The 20,214-nt window shown below is 46.1% G+C and overlaps 1 long non-coding RNA gene across 5 annotated transcripts; it reads left to right on the top strand.

Annotated features, from left to right (window-relative positions):
* The first annotated feature begins 647 nt into the window (after window positions 1-647).
* On the top strand, window positions 648-11,643 carry LOC129138548 (uncharacterized). Of its 5 annotated transcripts, none has more exons than XR_008541875.1 (4): window positions 648-907; window positions 2,460-2,608; window positions 7,986-8,098; window positions 10,623-11,643. It is a non-coding gene; the product is annotated as an uncharacterized LOC129138548 (long non-coding RNA). The 5 variants fall into 5 exon arrangements; XR_010155910.1 differs by having other exon boundaries at window positions 8,020-8,098; window positions 10,277-11,643; XR_010155911.1 differs by having other exon boundaries at window positions 2,460-2,585.
* The last annotated feature ends 8,571 nt before the right edge of the window (window positions 11,644-20,214 follow it).

Genomic DNA, 20,214 nt, shown 5'->3' on the forward strand with positions numbered 1-20,214 from the left:
CGACTCAAGGTTTAATGGATTAAGGGCTGTGCAGGATGTGCTTTGTTAAGCAAATGCTTGAAGGCAGCATGCTTGTTAAAAGTCATCACCACTCCCTAATCTCAAGTAAGCAGGGACACAAAACACTGCGGAAGGCCGCAGGGACCTCTGCCTAGGAAAGCCAGGTATTGTCCAAGGTTTCTCCCCATGTGACAGTCTGAAATATGGCCTCATGGGAAGGGAAAGACCTGACCGTCCCCTGGCCCGACACCTAGGGTCTGTGCTGAGGAGGATTAGTATAAGAGGAAGGAAGGCCTCTTTGCAGTTGAGATAAGAGGAAGGCATCTGTCTCCTGATCGTCCCTGGGCAAAGGAATGTCTCGGTGTAAAACCCAATTGTATATTCCATCTACTGAGATAGGAGAAAACTGCCTTAGGGCTGGAGGTGGGACATGCTGGTGGCAATACTGCTCTTTAAGGCATTGAGATGTTTATGTATATGCACATCAAAGCACAGCACTTTTTTCTTTACCTTGTTTATGATGCAGAGACAGTTGTTCACATGTTTTCCTGCTGGCCCTCTCCCCACTATTACTCTATTGTCCTGCCACATCCCCCTCTCCGAGATGGTAGAGATAATGATCAATAAATACTGAGGGAACTCAGAGACCGGTGCGGCGCGGGTCCCCCATATGCTGAGCGCCGGTCCCCTGGGCCCACTTTTCTTTCTCTATACTTTGTCTCTGTGTCTTTCTTTTCTCAAGTCTCTCGTTCCACCTGAGGAGAAATGCCCACAGCTGTGGAGGCGCAGGCCACTCCTTCATCTGGTGCCCAACGTGGGTGCTTTCTCTAGGGTGAAGGGACGCTCGAGTGTGGTCATTGAGGACAAGTCAACGAGAGATTCCCGAGTACGTCTACTGAGCCTTGTGGTAAGCTTGGGCGCTCGGAAGAAGCCAGGGTAACAATGGGGCAAACTAAAAGTAAAGTCTCTCATTCCACCTGAGGAGAAACACCCAGAGGTGTGGAGGGGCAGGCCACCCCTTCAGGGTAGGGTCCCCTCCATGCAGACCATAGAGCACAGGTGTGCCCCAAAGAGGAGCAGAGAGAAGGAGGGAGAGGGCCCACGAGAGACTTGGAAATGAATGGCAGGATTTCAGGCGCTGGACTTGGGTTCGGGGCACCTGGCCTTTCCTTGTGTATTTCTCCTACTGTCTGCCTCACTATTTAATGCAATAAAAGAAAACCAGCCCCTGGTTCTTGTGGTGTTTCCACCCTCCCGGGTCCCCGCTGGCTGCCTGGCTTCCTCCCGCAGCTCCTGCTGTGTGTGTGCATGCATGTGTGTGTATGTGTGTGTGTGTGCACATCTGTGGGGCGTATGTGTGTTCGTCTTTGTAATTGAGGCTGCAGAGTGGAGAGAGCAGGGGTTTTCTCTGGGGACCCTGAGAGAAGGAGACGTTTTCACCACAGCCGAACAGGGCAGGACCCCAGTACCCGGGACCCAGCGGGACTTTGCCAAGGGGATGGAGCTGGCTGGGCCACGCGGCTGTTTGTGTAGGGAAAAGAAAGAGAGATCACACTGTTACTGTGTCCATGTAGAAAAGGAAGACAAAAACTCCATTTTGAGCTGTACTAAGAAAAATTATTTTGCCTTGACCTGCTGTTAACCTGTAACTTTAGCCCCAACCCTGTGCTCAAAGAAACATGTGCTGTATGGAATCAAGGTTTAAGGGATCAAGGGCTGTACAGGATGTGCCTTGTTAACAATGTCTTTACAGGCAGTATGCTTGGTAAAAGTCATCGCCATTCTCCATTGTCCATTAATCAGGGGCACGATGCACTGCGGAAAGCCACAGGGACCTCTGCCCGAGAAAGCCTGGGTATTGTCCAAGGTTTCCCCCCGCTGAGACAGCCTGAGATACGGCCTCGTGGGAAGGGAAAGACCTGACCGTCCCCCAGCCAGACACCCGTAAAGGGTCTGTGCTGAGGAGGATTGGTAAAAGGGGAAGGCCTCTTGCAGTTGAGATAAGAGGAAGGCCTCCATCTCCTGCATGTCCTTGGGGATGGAATGTCTTGGTGTAAAACCTGATACTACATTCCTTCTATTCTGAGAGGAGAAAACCACCCTGTGGCTGGAGGTGAGATATGCTGGCGGCAATGCTGCTCTGTTACTCTTTGCTACACTGAGATGTTTGGGTGGAGAGAAGCATAAATCTGGCCTATGTGCACATCTGGGCACAGAACCTCCCCTTGAACTTGTGACACAGATTCCTTTGTTCACATGTTTTCCTGCTGACCTTCTCCCCACTATTGCCCTGTTCTCCCGCCACATTCCCCTTGCTGAGATAGTGAAAATAGTAATCTGTAAATACCAAGGGAACTCAGAGACCATGGCCGGTGCACATCCTCCGTACGCTGAGCGCTGGTCCACTGGGCCCACTGTTCTTTCTCTATACTTTGTCTCTGTCTTCTTTCTTTCCTCAGTCTCTCATCCCTCCTGACGAGAAATAGCCACAGGTGTGGAGGGGCTGGCCAATGTGGGTGCCTTTCTCTAGGGTGAAGGTACTCTACAGCGTGGTCATTGAGGACAAGTCGACGAGAGAGTCCCAAGTACGTCCACGGTCAGCCTTGCGGTAAGCTTGTGTGCTTAGAGGAACCCAGGGTAACAATGGGGCAAACTGAAAGTAAATACGCCTCTTATCTCAGCCTTATTAAAATCCTTTTAAGAAGAGGGGGAGTTAGAGCTTCTACAGAAAATCTAATTACGCTATTTCAAACTATAGAACAATTCTGCCCATGGTTTCCAGAACAGGGAACTTTAGATCTAAAAGATTGGGAAAAAATTGGCAAAGAATTAAAACAAGCAAATAGGGAAGGTAAAATCATCCCACTTACAGTATGGAATGATTGGGCCATTATTAAAGCAACTTTAGAACCATTTCAAACAGGAGAAGATAGTGTTTCAGTTTCTGATGCCCCTAAAAGCTGTGTAACAGATTGTGAAGAAGAGGCAGGGACAGAATCCCAGCAAGGAACGTAAAGTTCACATTGTAAATATGTAGCAGAGTCTGTAATGGCTCAGTCAACGCAAAATGTTGACTACAGTCAATTACAGGAGATAATATATCCTGAATCATCAAAATTGGGGGAAGGAGGTCCAGAATCATTGGGGCCATCAGAGCCTAAATCACGATCGCCATCAACTCCTCCCGCGGTTCAGATGCCTGTAACATTACAACCTCAAACGCAGGTTAGACAAGCACAAACCCCAAGAGAAAATCAAGTAGAAAGGGATAGAGTCTCTATCCCGGCAATGCCAACTCAGATACAGTATCCACAATATCAGCCAGTAGAAAATAAGACCAAACCGCTGGTAGTTTATCAATACCGGCTGCCAACCGAGCTTCAGTATCGGCCTCCTTCAGAGGTTCAATACAGACCTCAAGCGGTGTGTCCTGTGCCAAATAGCACGGCACCATACCAGCAACCCACAGCGGTGGCGTCTAATTCACCAGCAACACAGGACGCGGCGCTGTATCCTCAGCCGCCCACTGTGAGACTTAATCCTACAGCATCACGTAGTGGACAGGGTGGTGCACTGCATGCAGTCATTGATGAAGCCAGAAAACAGGGCGATCTTGAGGCATGGCGGTTCCTGGTAATTTTACAACTGGTACAGGCCGGGGAAGAGACTCAAGCAGGAGCGCCTGCCCGAGCTGAGACTAGATGTGAACCTTTCACCATGAAAATGTTAAAAGATATAAAGGAAGGAGTTAAACAATATGGATCCAACTCCCCTTATATAAGAACATTATTAGATTCCATTGCTCATGGAAATAGACTTACTCCTTATGACTGGGAAATTTTGGCCAAATCTTCCCTTTCATCCTCTCAGTATCTACAGTTTAAAACCTGGTGGATTGATGGAGTACAAGAACAGGTACGAAAAAATCAGGCTACTAAGCCCACTGTTAATATAGACGCAGACCAATTGTTAGGAACAGGTCCAAATTGGAGCACCATTAACCAACAATCAGTGATGCAGAATGAGGCTATTGAACAAGTAAGGGCTATTTGCCTCAGGGCCTGGGGAAAAATTCAGGACCCAGAAACAGCTTTCCCTATTAATTCAATTAGACAAGGCTCTAAAGAGCCATATCCTGACTTTGTGGCAAGATTACAAGATGCTGCTCAAAAGTCTATTACAGATGACAATGCCCGAAAAGTTATTGTAGAATTAATGGCCTATGAAAATGCAAATCCAGAATGTCAGTCGGCCATAAAGCCATTAAAAGGAAAAGTTCCAGCAGGAGTTGATGTAATTACAGAATATGTGAAGGCTTGTGATGGGATTGGAGGAGCTATGCATAAGGCAATGCTAATGGCTCAAGCAATGAGGGGGCTCACTCTAGGAGGACAAGTTAGAACATTTGGGAAAAAATGTTATAATTGTGGTCAAATCGGTCATCTGAAAAGGAGTTGCCCAGTCTTAAATAAACAGAATATAATAAATCAAGCTATTACAGCAAAAAATAAAAAGCCATCTGGCCTGTGTCCAAAATGTGGAAAAGGAAAACATTGGGCCAATCAATGCCATTCTAAATTTGATAAAGATGGGCAACCATTGTCGGGAAACAGGAAGAGGGGCCAGCCTCAGGCCCCCCAACAAACTGGGGCATTCCCAGTTCAACTGTTTGTTCCTCAGGGTTTTCAAGGACAACAACCCCTACAGAAAATACCACCACTTCAGGGAATCAGCCAATTACAACAATCCAACAGCTGTCCCGCGCCACAGCAGGCAGCACCGCAGTAGATTTATGTTCCACCCAAATGGTCTCTTTACTCCCTGGAAAGCCCCCACAAAAGATTCCTAGAGGGGTATATGGCCCGCTGCCAGAAGGGAGGGTAGGCCTTATTTTAGGGAGATCCAAGTCTAAATTTGAAGGGAGTCCAAATTCATACTGGGGTAATTTATTCAGATTATAAAGGGGGAATTCAGTTAGTGATCAGCTCCACTGTTCCCTGGAGTGCCAATCCAGCTGATAGAATTGCTCAATTACTGCTTTTCCCTTATGTTAAAATTGGGGAAAACAAAACGGAAAGAACAGGAGGGTTTGGAAGTACCAACCCTGCAGGAAAAGCCGCTTATTGGGCTAATCAGGTCTCAGAGGATAGACCCGTGTGTACAGTCACTATTCAGGGAAAGAGTTTGAAGGATTAGTGGATACCCAGGCTGATGTTTCTATCATCGGCATAGGCACCACCTCAGAAGTGTATCAAAGTGCCATGATTTTACATTGTCTAGGATCTGATAATCAAGAAAGTACGGTTCAGCCTATGATCACTTCTCTTCCAATCAATTTATGGGGCCGAGACTTGTTACAACAATGGCATGCAGAGATTACTATCCCAGCCTCCCTATACAGCCCCAGGAATCAAAAAATCATGACTAAAATGGGATAGCTCCCTAAAAAGGGACTAGGAAAGAATGAAGACAGCATTAAAGTCCCAATTGAGGCTGAAAAAAATCAAAAAAGAAAAGGAATAGGGCATCCTTTTTAGGAGCGGTCATTGTAGAGCCTCCAAAACCCATTCCATTAACTTGGGGGAAAAAAACTGTATGGTAAATCGGTAGCCACTTCCAAAACAAAAACTGGAGGCTTTACACTTATTAGCAAAGAAACAATTAGAAAAAGGACATTGAGCCTTCATTTTCGCCTTGGAATTCTCCTGTTTGTAATTCAGAAAAAATCCGGCAGATGGCGTATGCTAACTGAGCTATTAATACCGTAATTCAACCCATGGGGGCTCTCCCACCCTGGTTGCCCTCTCCAGCCATGGTCCCCTTTAATTATAATTGATCTGAAGGATTGCTTTTTTACCATTCCTCTGGCAAAACAGGATTTTGAAAAATTTGCTTTTACTACACCAGCCTAAATAATAAAGAACCAGCCACCAGGTTTCAGTGGAAACTATTGCCTCTGGGAATGCTTAATAGTTCAACTATTTGTCAGCTCAAGCTCTGCAACCAGTTAGAGACAAGTTTTCAGACTGTTATATCATTCATTATGTTGATATTTTGTGTGCTGCAGAAACGAGAGACAAATTAATTGACCATTACACATTTCTGCAGACAGAGGTTGCCAACGGGGGACTGACAATAGCATCTGATAAGATTCAAACCTCTACTCCTTTCCATTACTTGGGAATGCAGGTAGAGGAAAGGAAAATTAAACCACAAAAAATAGAAATAAGAAAAGACACATTAAAAGCATTAAATGAGTTTCAAAAGTTGCTAGGAGTAATGGATTCGGAGATATTAATTGGATTTGGCCAACTCTAGGCATTCCTACTTATGCCATGTCAAATTTGTTCTCTTTCTTAAGAGGGGACTCGGAATTAAATAGTGAAAGAACATTAACTCCAGAGGCAACTAAAGAAATTAAATTAATTGAAGAAAAAATTCGGTCAGCACAAGTAAATAGATCACTTGGCCCCACTCCAATTTTGATTTTTGCTACTGCACATTCTCTAACAGGCATCATTGTTCAAAACACAGATCTTGTGGAGTGGTCCTTCCTTCCTCACAGTACGATTAAGACTTTTACATTGTACTTGGATCAAATGGCTACATTAATTGGTCAGGGAAGATTATGAATAATAACATTGTGTGGAAATGACCCAGATAAAATCACTGTTCCTTTCAACAAGCAACAGGTTAGACAAGCCTTTATCAATTCTGGTGCATGGCAGATTGGTCTTGCCGATTTTGTGGGAATTATTGACAATCGTTACCCAAAAACCAAAATCTTCCAGTTTTTAAAATTGACTACTTGGATTTTACCTAGTTACCAAACATAAGCCTTTAAAAAATGCTCTGGCAGTGTTTACTGATGGTTCCAGCAATGGAAAAGTGGCTTACACCGGGCCAAAAGAATGAGTCATCAAAACTCAATATCACTTGACTCAAAGAGCAGAGTTGGTTGCCGTCATTACAGTGTTAACAAGATTTTAATCAGTCTATTAACATTGTATCAGATTCTGCATATGTAGTACAGGCTACAAAGGATATTGAGAGAGCCCTAATCAAATACATTATGGATGATCAGTTAAACCAGCTGTTTAATTTGTTACAACAAAATGTAAGAAAAAGAAATTTCCCATTTTATATTACTCATATTCGAGCACACACTAATTTACCAGGGCCTTTAACTAAAGCAAATGAACAAGCTGACTTGCTAGTATCATCTGCATTCATGGAAGCACAAGAACTTCAAGCCTTGACTCATGTAAATGCAATAGGATTAAAAAATAAATTTGATATCACATGGAAACAGACAAAAAATATTGTACAACATTGCACCCAGTGTCAGATTCTACACCTGGCCACTCAGGAGGCAGGAGTTAATCCCAGAGGTCTATGTCCTAATGTGTTATGGCAAATGGATGTCATGCACGTACCTTCATTTGGAAAATTGTCATTTGTCCATGTGACAGTTGATACTTATTCACATTTCATATGGGCAACCTGCCAGACAGGAGAAAGTACTTCCCATGTTAAAAGACATTCATTATCTTGTTTTCCTGTCATGGGAGTTCCAGAAAAAGTTAAAACAGACAATGGGCCAGGTTACTGTAGTAAAGCATTTCAAAAATTCTTAAATCAGTGGAAAATTACACATACAATAGGAATTCTCTATAATTCCCAAGGACAGGCCGTAATTGAAAGAACTAATAGAACACTCAAAGCTCAATTAGTTAAACAAAAAAAAGGAAAAGACAGTAAGGAGTATAACACTCCCCAGGTGCAACTTAATCTAGCACTCTATACTTTAAATGTTTTAAACATTTATAGAAATCAGACCACTAGCTCTGCAGAACAACATCTTACTGGTAAAAGGAACAGCCCACATGAAGGAAAACGGATTTGGTGGAAAGATAATAAAAATAAAACATGGGAAATGGGGAAGGTGATAACATGGGGGAGAGGTTTTGCTTGTGTTTCACCAGGAGAAAATCAGCTTCCTGTTTGGATACCCACTAGACATTTAAAGTTCTACAATGAACTCACTGGAGATGCAAAGAAAAGTGTGGAGATGGAGACACCCCAATCGACTCGCCAGGTAAACAAAATGGTGATATCAGAAGAACAGAAAAAGTTGCCTTCCATCAAGGAAGCAGAGTTGCCAATATGGGCACAATTAAAGAAGCTGACACAGTTAGCTAAAAAAAAAAAACCTAGAGAATACAAAGGTGACACCAACTCCAGAGAATATGCTGCTTGCAGCTTTGATGATTGTATCAACGGTGGTAAGTCTTCCCAAGTCTGCAGGAGCAGCTGCAGCTAATTATACTTACTGGGCCTATGTGCCTTTCCCACCCTTAATTCGGGCAGTTACATAGATGGATAATCCTATTGAAGTAGATGTTAATAATAGTGCATGGGTGCCTGGCCCCACAGATGACTGTTGCCCTGCCCAACCTGAAGAAGGAATGATGATGAATATTTCCATTGGGTATCCTTATCCTCATTTGCCTAGGGAAGGCACCAGGATGCTTAATGCCTACAACCCAAAATTGGTTGGTAGAAGTACCTACAGTCAGTGCTACCAGTAGATTTACTTATCACATGGTAAGTGGAATGTCACAGATAAATAATTTACAGGACCCTTCTTATCAAAGATCATTACAATCTAGGCCTAAGGGGAAGGCTTGCCCCAAGGAAATTCCCAAAGAATCAAAAAGCCCAGAAGTCTTAGTTTGTGGAGAATGTGTGGCTGATACTGCGGTGTAGTACAAAACAATGAATTTTGAACTATGATAGACTGGGCCCCTTGAGGCCAATTATATCATAACTGTACAGGCCAGACTCATTCATGTCCACAGGCCCCATCCATCTGGCCCATTAATCCAGCCTATGACGGTGATTTAACTGAAAGGCTGGACCAGGTTTATAGAAGGTTAGAATCACTCTGTCCAAGGAAATGGGGTGAAAAGGGAATTTCATCACCTTGACCAAAGTTAGTCCTGTTACTGGTCCTGAACATCCAGAATTAGGAAGCTTACTGTGGCCTCACACCACATTAGAATTTGTTCTGGAAATCAAGCTATAGGAACAAGAGATCGTAAGTCATATTATACTATCAACCTAAATTCCAGTCTGACAATTCCTTTGCAAAATTGTGTAAAACCCCCTTATATTGCTAGTTGTAGGAAAAACATAGTTATTAAACCTGATTCCCAAACTATAATCTGTGAAAATTGTGGAATGTTTACTTGCATTGATTTGACTTTTAATTGGCAGCACTGTATTCTACTAGTAAGAGCAAGAGAGGGTGTGTGGATCCTTGTGTCCATGGACCGACCATGGGAGGCTTCACTATCCATCCATATTTTAATGGAAGTATTAAAAGGAATTCTAACTAGATCCAAAAGATTCATTTTTACTTTGATGGCAGTGATTATGGGCCTTATTGCAGTCACAGCTACTGCTGCGGCTGCTGGAATTGCTTTACACTCCTCTGTTCAAACTGCAGAATACGTAAATGATTGGCAAAAGAATTCCTCAAAATTGTGGAATTCTCAGATCCAAATAGATCAAAAATTGGCAAACCAAATTAATGATCTTAGACAAACTGTCATTTGGATGGGAGAGGCTCATGAGCTTGGAATATCTATTTCAGTTACAATGTGACTGGAATACATCAGATTTTTGTGTTACACCACAAGCCTATAATGAGTCTGAGCATCACTGGGACATGGTTAGATGCCATCTACAAGGAAGAGAAGATAATCTTACTTTAGACATTTCAAAATTAAAAGAATTTTTTTTTCTTTGAGACAGAGTCTCGCTCTGTCGCCCAGGCTGGAGTGCAGTGGCGTGATCTCAGCTCACTGCAAGTTCTGCCTCCTGGGTTCACACCATTCTCCTGCCTCAGCCTCCCAAGTAGCTGGGACTACAGGAGCCCACCACCATGCCTGGCTAATTTTTTTTTGGGTTTTTAATAGAGATGGAGTTTCACCATGTTAGCCAGGATGGTCTCGATCTCCTGACCTTGTGATCTGCCCACCTTGGCTTCCCAAAGTGCTGGGATTACAGTCGTGAGCCACCGTGCCCAGCCAAGAAAAAATTTTTGAGGCATCAAAAGCCCATTTAAATTTGGTGCCAGGAACGGAGACAATCGTGAAAGCTGCTGATAGCCTCACAGATCTTAAGCCAGTCACTTGGGTTAAAACCATCAGAAGTTTCACTATTGTAAATTTCATATTAATCCTTGTATGCCTGTTCTGTCTGTTGTTAGTCTACCGGTGTATCCAGCAGCTCCAAAGAGACAGCAACCAGCAAGAATGGGCCATAATGACGATGGTGGTTTTGTCAAAAAGAAAAGGGGGGGATATGTAAGGAAAAGAGAGATCAGACTGTCACTGTGTCTATGTAGAAAAGGAAGACATAAGAAACTCCATTTTGATCTGTACTAAGAAAAATTGTTTTGCCTTGAGATGCTGTTAATCTGTAACTTTAGCCCCAACCCTGTGCTGTAAGGTTTAAGGGATCTAGGGCTGTGCAGGATGTACCTTGTTAACAATATGTTTGCAGGCAGTATGCTTGGTAAAAGTCATTGCCATTCTCCATTCTCGATTAACCAGGGGCTCAATGCACTGTGGAGAGCCACAGGAAACTCTGCCCAAGAAAGCCTGGCTGTTGTGGGAAGTGAGGGACCCTGAACGGAGGGACCAGCTGGTCCTGCATCAGGAAACATAAATTGTGAAGATTTCTTGGACATTTATCAGTTTCCAAAATTAATACTTTTATAATTTCTTACACCTGTCTTACTTTAATCTCTTAATCCTGTTATCTTTGTAAGCTGAGGATATACGTCACCTCAGGACCACTATTGGACAAATTGATTGTAAAACATGTTCACATGTGTTTGAACAATATGAAATCAGTGCACCTTGAAAATGAACAGAATAACAGTGATTTTAGGGAACAAGGGAAGACAACCATAAGGTCTGACTGCCTGAGGGGTTGGGCAAAAAGCCATATTTTTCTTCTTGCAGAGAGCCTATAAATGGACGTGCAAGTAGGAGAGATACTGCTAAATTCTTTTCCTAGCAAGGAATATAATATTAAGACCCTAGGGAAAGAATTGCATTCTTGGGGGGAGGTCTATAAATGGCCGCTCTGGGAGTGTCTGTCCTATGTGGTTGAGATAAGGACTGAAATACGCCCTGGTCTCCTGCAGTACCCTCAGGCTTACTAGGATTGGGAAACCCCAGTCCTGGTAAATTTGAGGTCAGGCCGGTTCTTTGCTCTGAACCCTGTTTTCTGTTAAGATGTTTATCAAGACAATACATGCACCGCTGAACATAGACCCTTATCAGGAGTTTCTGATTTTGCTCTGGTCCTGTTTCCTCAGAAGCATGTCATCTTTGCTCTGCCTTTTGCCCTTTGAAGCATGTGATCTTTGTGACCTACTCCCTGTTCATACACCCCTCCCCTTTTAAAATCCCTAATAAAAACTTGCTGGTTTTGTGGCTCAGGGGGGCATCATGGACCTACCAATATGTGATGTCACCCCCGGTGGCCCGGCTGTAAAATTCCTTTCTTTGCACTCTTATTTCTCAGACCAGCTTAGGGAAAATAGAAAGAACCTATATTGAAATATTGGAGGCAGGTTCCCCCAATACCTGGGTATTGTCCAAGGTTTCCTTTGCTGAGGAGGATTAGTAAAAGGAATGCCTCCATCTCCTGCATGTCCCTGGGAACAGAATGTTCCCACCAACCACCCTGTGGCTGCAGGCAAGATATGCTGGCAGCAATGCCCCTCTATTACTCTTTGCTACACTGAGATGTTTGGGTGGAGAGAAGCATAAATCTGGCCTATGTGCACATCTGGGCACAGCACCTTCCTTTGAACTTATTTGTGACAGATTCCTTTGCTCACGTTTTCCTGCTGACTTTCTCACCACTCACCCTATTCTCCTGTGGCATTCCCCTTGCGGAGATAGTGAAAATAGTAAATACTAAGGGAACTCAGAGACTGGACAGACCGGGGCCAGTGCAGGTCCTCCATATGCTGAGCGCCGGTTCCCTGGGCCCACTGTTGTTTCTCTATACTTTGTCTCTGTGTCTTATTTTCTCAGTCTCATTCCACCTGATGAGAAATACCCACAGGTGTGGAGGGGCTGGCCCCCTTCAGTTTGATTTACCCCGACTTCCAAATTAGTTGAAATTATACACTAAGCATTGATTTAATTAAGTTTTCCAGGGTGTGGATAATAAGAGACACGACTGGAACGGGGTGGGCAGTCCCATCCCTGCTCTTGCCTGTTGGAATACTCAGCCCTCAGGCCGCAAAATATGGCAAGTTGTAATGTAGGGGAGGGAAGCCATGGGCGAGCCAGCCAGAGCTATCACCCCAGGAGGCCAGGTGGGCAAGGGGGACCCCAGGCAGCTCTGCCTCACAGAGGAGGTTCAGGTGAACCTCAGGGAGCCTGCCACCCTCCCTGGGGCCTAAGAAGCAGACAGGAGGAGTTAAAGAAGGGCCCTGCCCTGGCTATAGCATCAAAGGACTTTGGGGCACGATCACCTGGGGGCTGTTGGCCACAATCAAATGACAGACTGGCAGTTCCCTTGACACCCCCCCCCCCGCCCCGCTTCAGATCCTTGATACTTTAGTCTCACATCCTGAGAGTTTTCCACCAGAATGTGAACTGGGCCGGGGGCCACAGTCCCCCAGCCTGAAGGGAGACTCGTGAAATGCAGATTCCTGGGCCCTGCGGCAGACCCAGGAGACCATGCTCCCGATGAAGATAAGGTGCTATATCTTTAAGAGGTTCCCCAGGTGATAATTATGCATAAAAGTCTAGAGAAGCCCCCCACCCCCTGCTGAAAGTAGCAGGAGTCCAAGGGGTGGGGGTGGGGGGGGGTATGTACAAGCAGATTTGTGTTCTAGAAATGGATCCCCAGCTATTGGCCAAATGTGGGCAGGGAGGAGAGCTGGGAGGGGCAGAGAGGCCTGGCAGCACCTAGGTTGGAGAGGGTGGCCGTCTGGTGCCAGGGCAGGATGGTTGGGTGGGGTGTGATACGCGGTGGAGGGGGAAGGTTGTGTCAGCAGAGGCTGTGTTTGAAATTCACGATGGACAGGGCCTGGTGCTGATGAGGCTTGAAGGTGAGCAGGGATCCAGGGCAGCTCCTTTGGGATCATAAAATCTAATCAGACTGCAGGAGGCCTGGGCCCTGGGCGGTCTCCATTAGGCAAGTACCCACTCCCCTCTGCTGATCCGGGCATCCCTGGGGCCCCTTCAGTGTCACACTGAGGGTCTGAGTGGGGAAGGATTAAAAGCCCACCTCTGTCCCCACCTACCACGATCCACTACAGGAGCCTGCACCCTGCTGGGGAGACTGGAGGAGCAGCTGAGAGCAGCAGGCCACCAGGAGGGAAAGGTGGGCATGCCCCAGGGGTGGGAGGGTGGAGTGGCCAGGAGGGGAGGCTTCCCACTGGAGGAGGACTTTGGACCCTCTCTCACTTTCCATACACAGTTCCAGAAATCATCTTGATAATAAAAATAATAGCCTTGAAAATGACAGCAGCAACTATTGCCCTTAAAAGAGCACATTTTTGTGCCAGACACTGAGCATGCAGCAAGGAAGTGGCAGAGTGGGCTGTCAGATCCTGAGCCATGGGCTGGAACCAGCTTTCCCTGTGCCAAGCAGAGAGGGGCTTAAAACTCAACTCCTACCCTTGGAACATTCACAAGCTGTTTGGCCATGAGACTGCTGGAGATGCCTCTCTAGGAGCATCTAGAAGGCTCTAGAAGGTCCATGCCTCTCTAGAAGGCTATGCTGGCAAACACTAGCTGTTGAGATCATGGGGGACTAGACTGTATTTATCAGCTGCAGGAGTTCAGAAGAGGGAGCGCTCGTGGGAGCTGCTGGAAAAGGCATGACTTGAGCTGAATGCTGAAACAGCGGCCGCATTTGAAGAAGGGAGAGGAGGTGGAGAGGGGATCCTGGAAGGAGGCTCCAGCCTCGGCAATGGTGTAGGGGTGAGAATGCAGAAGGAGTTTCAAGAAGGTCAAACGGCTGCAGGGGCTGGCGAGTCACTGGAGGCAGGGATGGACACAGATCAGCCCAGGCCTGGCGCGTGTCCTCCTGCTTATTTCTATACCTCCAGGAGGGTATGACACCAGGACATCAAGGCGTCCACCCTTGTCAGGGCTGGGATGGTGCCCCACTGTTGGGGATGGGTTTGGTGAGTTCCCAAGAACAAGAGCCACCCAGAAGGAGGCTTCATCGTGAAGGGGACTGAGCTGAGGCTGTTGGGAAAATGGAGGCCTCGGATCTCCCCAGAATCTTGGGAGAAAGGCTCCCATGCCCCACACCCACCTTGACCAAGGGCCCAAAACCAGACGGGCGACAATGCAGGTCCAGAGTCATCAGCTTGGCCTGACTGTCCCCTGTCTGCCTCCAGCAGAGGTGAGTACCTTGGGTCCAAACCCTGCTGCCCCATTTACTATGTGACCCCAGAGAAGTTCCTTAACCTCTCTGAACTGAATTTTCTCACTCATAGAGCGAGGATAAAAACTCCAGCCTCCAAAAGTGTATTGATTTGTTTTAGGATTAAATGGGATGAAGCTAAGAACTCACTTAGTGGGGGTTGCAGTGCAGAGATCATGCTTGAAAAATGTTACTTCCCTCCCTTCCACCCTTAAACTCGGGGACAGGTCAGCTGTGACCACAGAAGGTGCTCACTTGACTTGTACCTTGAGCTTCCACAATCCTCACTGCTTCTGCATCATCCAACAGTGGGGCCAGGCTGAGAATCCCGCCTGATACAGACCTGGTTGCTGTCTGTCTTTACATTTTACATTTAAATCTATGATCCATTACCAGCTTCTTCTTCTTCTTCTTCTTCTTATTATTATATTTTGAGACAGGATCTCGCTCTGTTGCCCAGGCTGAAATGCAGTGGCACAATCACAGATCACTGCAGCCTCAACCCCCTCCCAGGCTCAGGCAGTCCTCCCACCTCAGGATTAACTGAATAACTGGGACTACAGGCATGCACCACCACACCCAGTTAATGTTTGTAATTTTTGTAGCGATGGAGTCTTGCTTCATTGCCTAGGCTGGTCTCCAACTCCTGGGCTCAAGAGATCTGCCCAACTTGACCTTCGAAAGTGCTAGGGTTACAGGCGTGAGCCACCATCTCCAGCCTGCTGGTTAATTATTATTATTTTGTGTCCCTTCTCTAGTCTGAAAGGAGCAAGTTAATTTTGGTATAAGATATAAGGTTTAGGTTGAGGTTCATTTTTTAAAAAGTAGATGTCCAAGCTGGGTGCGGTGGCTCACATCTGTAATCCCAGCACTTTGGGAGTTTGAGGCAGGAGGACCACTTGAGCCCAGGAGTTTGAGACCAGCTTGGGCAACAAAGTGAGACTCCCGTCTCTACAAAGCATTTAAAAATTAGCTGGGTATGGTGGCACATGCCTGTAGTCCAAGCTACCTCAGAGGCTGAGGTGCAGTGAGCCATGATTATTTCTCTGCACTCCAGCCTGGGTGAGAAAGAGAGAGAGAGAGACACTGTATCAGAAAAGAAAAGAAAAAAAAAGGTATCTGGCCTGGTGTGGTTGGTCACGCCTATAATTCCAGCACTTTGGGAAGCCAGGGCAGGCAGATCACTTGAGGTCAGGAGTTCCACACCAGCTTGGCCAACATGGTGAAATCCTGTCTCTACTAAAAATAAAAAAATTAGCTGGGCATGGTGGTACATGCCTGTAATCCCAGCTACTCGAGAGGCTGAGGTATGAGAATCGCTTGAACCCAGGGGGTGGAGGTTTTTGTGTGCTGAGATCACATCGCTGCACTCCAGCCTGGGCAACAGACTGAGACTCTGTCACAATTTAAAAAAAAAAGGTATCCAATTGTTCATCATTTGTTGAAACATCACATGTTTAAAAAAATTTTCTTTATTCATTGATTACTGCACAGTCTTGACTTCCCTCATTTCACCAGCCTTGCTATCAGATCCTTTGTGCTTTTCATTTCTTCATTTAGTAAATACTGAGAGGTAATTGGACACCCATATGGAAAATAAGAATCTTGACCCTTACCTCACATCAAATACAAAGATCTACTCACAATGGATCATAGACCTAAACATAAGATCTATAGCTATAAGAAACTTTTAGAAGGAAACCGAGGAAAAGATCTTTGGGGCTGGGCACAGTGGTTCATGCCTATAATGCCAGCACTTCGGGAGGCTGAGGTAGGAGGATCTCTTGAGCCCAAGAGTTTAAGACCAGGCTGGGCAATATGGTGATAACCGTCTCTACTAAAAAACTACTAAAGAGATGGGGTCTATAGCGAGACCTCCTCTCTCTCAAAAATTAGCTGGATTTAGTGGTGCATGCCTATAGTCCCAGCTTCTCAGGAGGCTGAGGTGGGAGGATCACTTGAGTCTGGGAGGTGGAGGTTGTGGTAAGCCGAGATCACCCCACTGCACTCCAGCCTGGGCAACAGAACAAGACTATGTTTCAAAAAAAAAAAAATTCTTTGGGACTTGGCGTTAGGCAAAGAGTTCCTAGATATGGCAATAAGGCCTAATCCATAAAGAAAAAAATTGATAATTTTCAGCTCATAAAAATTTACAACTTTTGCTCTAAGAAAGATACTGTTAAGAGAATGAACTATGAAAAAATATTTGCACATCACTTATCTGACAAAAGTCTTGTATCCAGAAACTATAAAGAACTCTAATAACTCAACAGTTAAAAAAAAAAAAACTAATTAAAAGTGGAAAAAAGACTCATACAGACATTCCATCAGAGAAGATACAGGGACGACAATTGAACCTATAAAAAGGTGCTCAACCATTATTAGCCACAAAGGAAATAAAAGTCAAAATTACAATGAGATATCACTCCCCGCCTCCTTAAATGGCTAAAGAAAAATACTGATAATTCCAAATGCTAACAAGTCTGCAGAGCAACTTAAACTCTTGTGCATTGCTGCTGAGGATGCAAAATGATACAGCCACTTTGGAAAACAGTTTGGCATGTTCTTAAAAAGTGAACCATATTCATATCGTATGATGTAGCCAACCTACTCCTGGGCATTTATCCCAGAGAAATGAAAACTTAGGTCCATGCAAAGACATATACATGAATGTTCATAGAAGCTTTATTTGTCATAGCCTAGAAACAACCCAAATGCCCTTCAATGCATGAATAGATAAACAAACTGTGGTCCATCCATACCATGGACTATCACTCAGTAATAAAGAAGAGCCAAGAATTGATACAGGCAACACCTTGGACAGAGCTCAAAATGATTATGCTGAGTGAAAAAAAAAAGCCAATCTTAAAAGATCACACACTACACAATTCCATTTATATGACACACTCCAAAAGACAAAATATAGAGATGGACATCAGCGGATGCCAGGGGTTAGGAGTGAGGCCAGGGCGTGGCTACAAAAAGATAGGAAAAGGAAGCCTTTTCAGATGATAGAACTGTTCTGGATGCTGATAGTGATGATGGTTACACAAATTGATGCTTGTCATAAAATTCATAGAACTGTACTCCAAAAGGAATTTAATCAAAATGCAACTTGGAAAATAATGATGTAGCGGCTGGGCATGGTGGCTCACACCTGTAATCCCCAGCACTTTGGGAGGCCGAGGCAGGTGAATCACCTGAGGTCAGGAGCTTGAGATCAGCCTGGCCAACAGGGTGAAACCCTGTCTTTACTAAAATACAAAATTAGCCTGGTGTGGTGGTGCACACCTGTAATTCCAGCTACTTGGGAGGCTGAGGCATGAGAATGGCTTGAAACTGGGAGGCAAAAGTTGCAGTGAGCTGAGATTGCACCATTGCACTCCAGCCTGGCTGACAATGCAAGAGTCTGTCCAAAAAAAAAAAAAAAAAAAATGATGTGGTGACTCGAGTTCTCAGGTAGTTTCTTCCCCCAACCCACACAGGCCATGGTTCTTCCCCTATAGCACCTTGGAAGAGATTAGAAAAGGGCACCACCTCATGTGCAGGACGCAGCCTGTGCCAGGGCCCTCAGCCTGGCAAATGGAGGGCTGGCTGAATTGCAGCTCCACTTGTGCAGTGAGCAACCTACACGACTGTCCATGTTGGGTCCTGGAGCCCCCATCTTTTCTTCTCAGGTTCTGTTATTCCTCAATGGATGGAGTTTTGACAAGCAGTCCCCAGGGAGTAGGGATGAGGTGGCCTGTGCATTAGACTGGACTAACCTGGCCGAGGCTTCTTGCTAATGGCAGCAAATGCACTTAGTGCTGAGGTCGCAGGCTGGTGCTTTGGGGACCTGTTGCTTAATGGCTCACCTGCCAGGGAGGAAGAAGGATGGTCGGACAGCCAGACGCATAGCCAGGATCAGATAGATGGAGGGAGCAGGAGGACTTGCCCCAGCCTGGAAACCCCCCTTCCTCTGAGAAGTGGGGGTGGAGAGTGAGGGGATGTGCAGGAAGGACGCTGCCAAGGAGACTGGCTTTGCCTGAGCCTGTCCCATGGCACGTTTTGTCTGCTGATTAACGGTGAAGGTATCATTCCTCTAGAGGGGTAGGTTTCAGGTGGGCCCAGACACAACCTGCTCTGCCCCAGGGAGCTGGGGATGAAAATCAGGATCCCAGCTCTTTTTTTTTTTTTTTCAGATGGAGTTTCACTCGTCGCCCAGGCTGGAATGCAATGGCGCGATCTCAGCTCACTGCAACCTCTGCCTCCCAGGTTCAAGTGATTCTCCTGCCTCAGCCTCCCAAGTAGCTGGGATTACAGGCGCCCGCCACCATGCTTGGCTAATTTTCATATTTTTAGTAGAGAAGAGGTTTTTCCATGTTGGCCACACTGGTCTTGAACTCCTGACTGCATGTGATCCATCCACCTCAGCCTCCCAAAGTGCTGGGATTACAGCTGTGAGCCACCATGCCCAGAGACCAGATGGTTGTTTTTGTTAGCTTGCTTTTCTTTTTTTTTGAGACGGAGTCTTGCTCTGTCACCCAGGCTGGAGTGCAGTGGTGCGATCTCGGCTCACTGCAACCTCCACCTCCCAGGTTCAAGCAACTCTCCTGCCTCAGCCTCCTGAGTAGCTGGGATTACAGGTGCCCACCACCACACCCAGCTAATTTTTTTGTATTTTTAGTAGAGATGGGGTTTCACTGTGTTGGCCAGGCTGGTCTTGAACTCCTGACCTCAAGTGGTCTGCCCCTCCTTGGCCCCCTAAAGTGATGGGATGACAGGCGTGAGCCACCGCACAGGCCGACCAGAGGGTTTTGATCCTGAGGTGCCATGGTTAATTTTCTCTCAGTGGCCCCTGTCAGCAGGCACATTCTATAGTCACAGGAATCCCAGAAACCGGCCAGATGTGTTCTTCAGACCAGGGGGAGCTGGAGACAGAATCCACTCCAGCGGGCGCATGTACGGGCTCCCTCTGGACCCACTGCAGTCAGATGAGGGCTCAGTTCCCCCAGGGCCTCACTCTTGTCTTCCGCCAGGTGGGATGTACTAGCAGGTCAGAGAAGGAAGCCAGTGGCACTTTTTTCTTTTTTTTTGAGATGAAGTCTTGCTCTGTTGCCTAGGCTGGAGTGCAGTGGCACGATCTCAGCTCACTACAACCTCCCGGGTTCAAGTGATTCTGCTGCCTCAGCCTCCCAAGTAGCTAGGATTACAGGCGCACGCCACCAGACCTGGCTAATTTTTGTATTTGTAGTAGAGATAGGGTTTCACCATGTTGGCCAGGCTGGTCTTAAATTCCTGACCTTAGTGATTCGCCTGCCTCAGCCTCCCAAAGTGCTGGGATTACAGGCATGAGCCACTCCAGTGGCACTTTTTGTTGAAGTGTGACACATACACAGAAATGCATCCCAGGTGTTCACTTCTGTGAACCTTTACAAAGGGAGCTCATCTGTAATACCCATCTCCAAATCAAGAATAGAATATAGCGAGCTCCCCAGAAGCCAGGGAGGACCAGTTTTTACAGAATGTAAGGCAGCCAACAGGCCAGCTTGTCCCTCTGCCATTTTCTGTGTCCTCTTGCAGCCAGCAAGGGGAGTCCAGAGGGGAAGAGGCTGGAGCAGCGACCCCCAGCACTGGCCTCCAGCCCTCCCGCCCTGCCTCTCCTCACCATCAGGCCAGCAGAGGGGCTACCCACCGCCTCCCCTGTCACCAAGGAGACCTTGTTCTGGATCCTGAGGACACATCTAGAATCCCATC

This window comes from Pan troglodytes, chromosome 23 (assembly GCF_028858775.2).
Source record: "Pan troglodytes isolate AG18354 chromosome 23, NHGRI_mPanTro3-v2.0_pri, whole genome shotgun sequence".
NCBI classification, from domain to species: Eukaryota; Metazoa; Chordata; class Mammalia; order Primates; family Hominidae; genus Pan; species Pan troglodytes.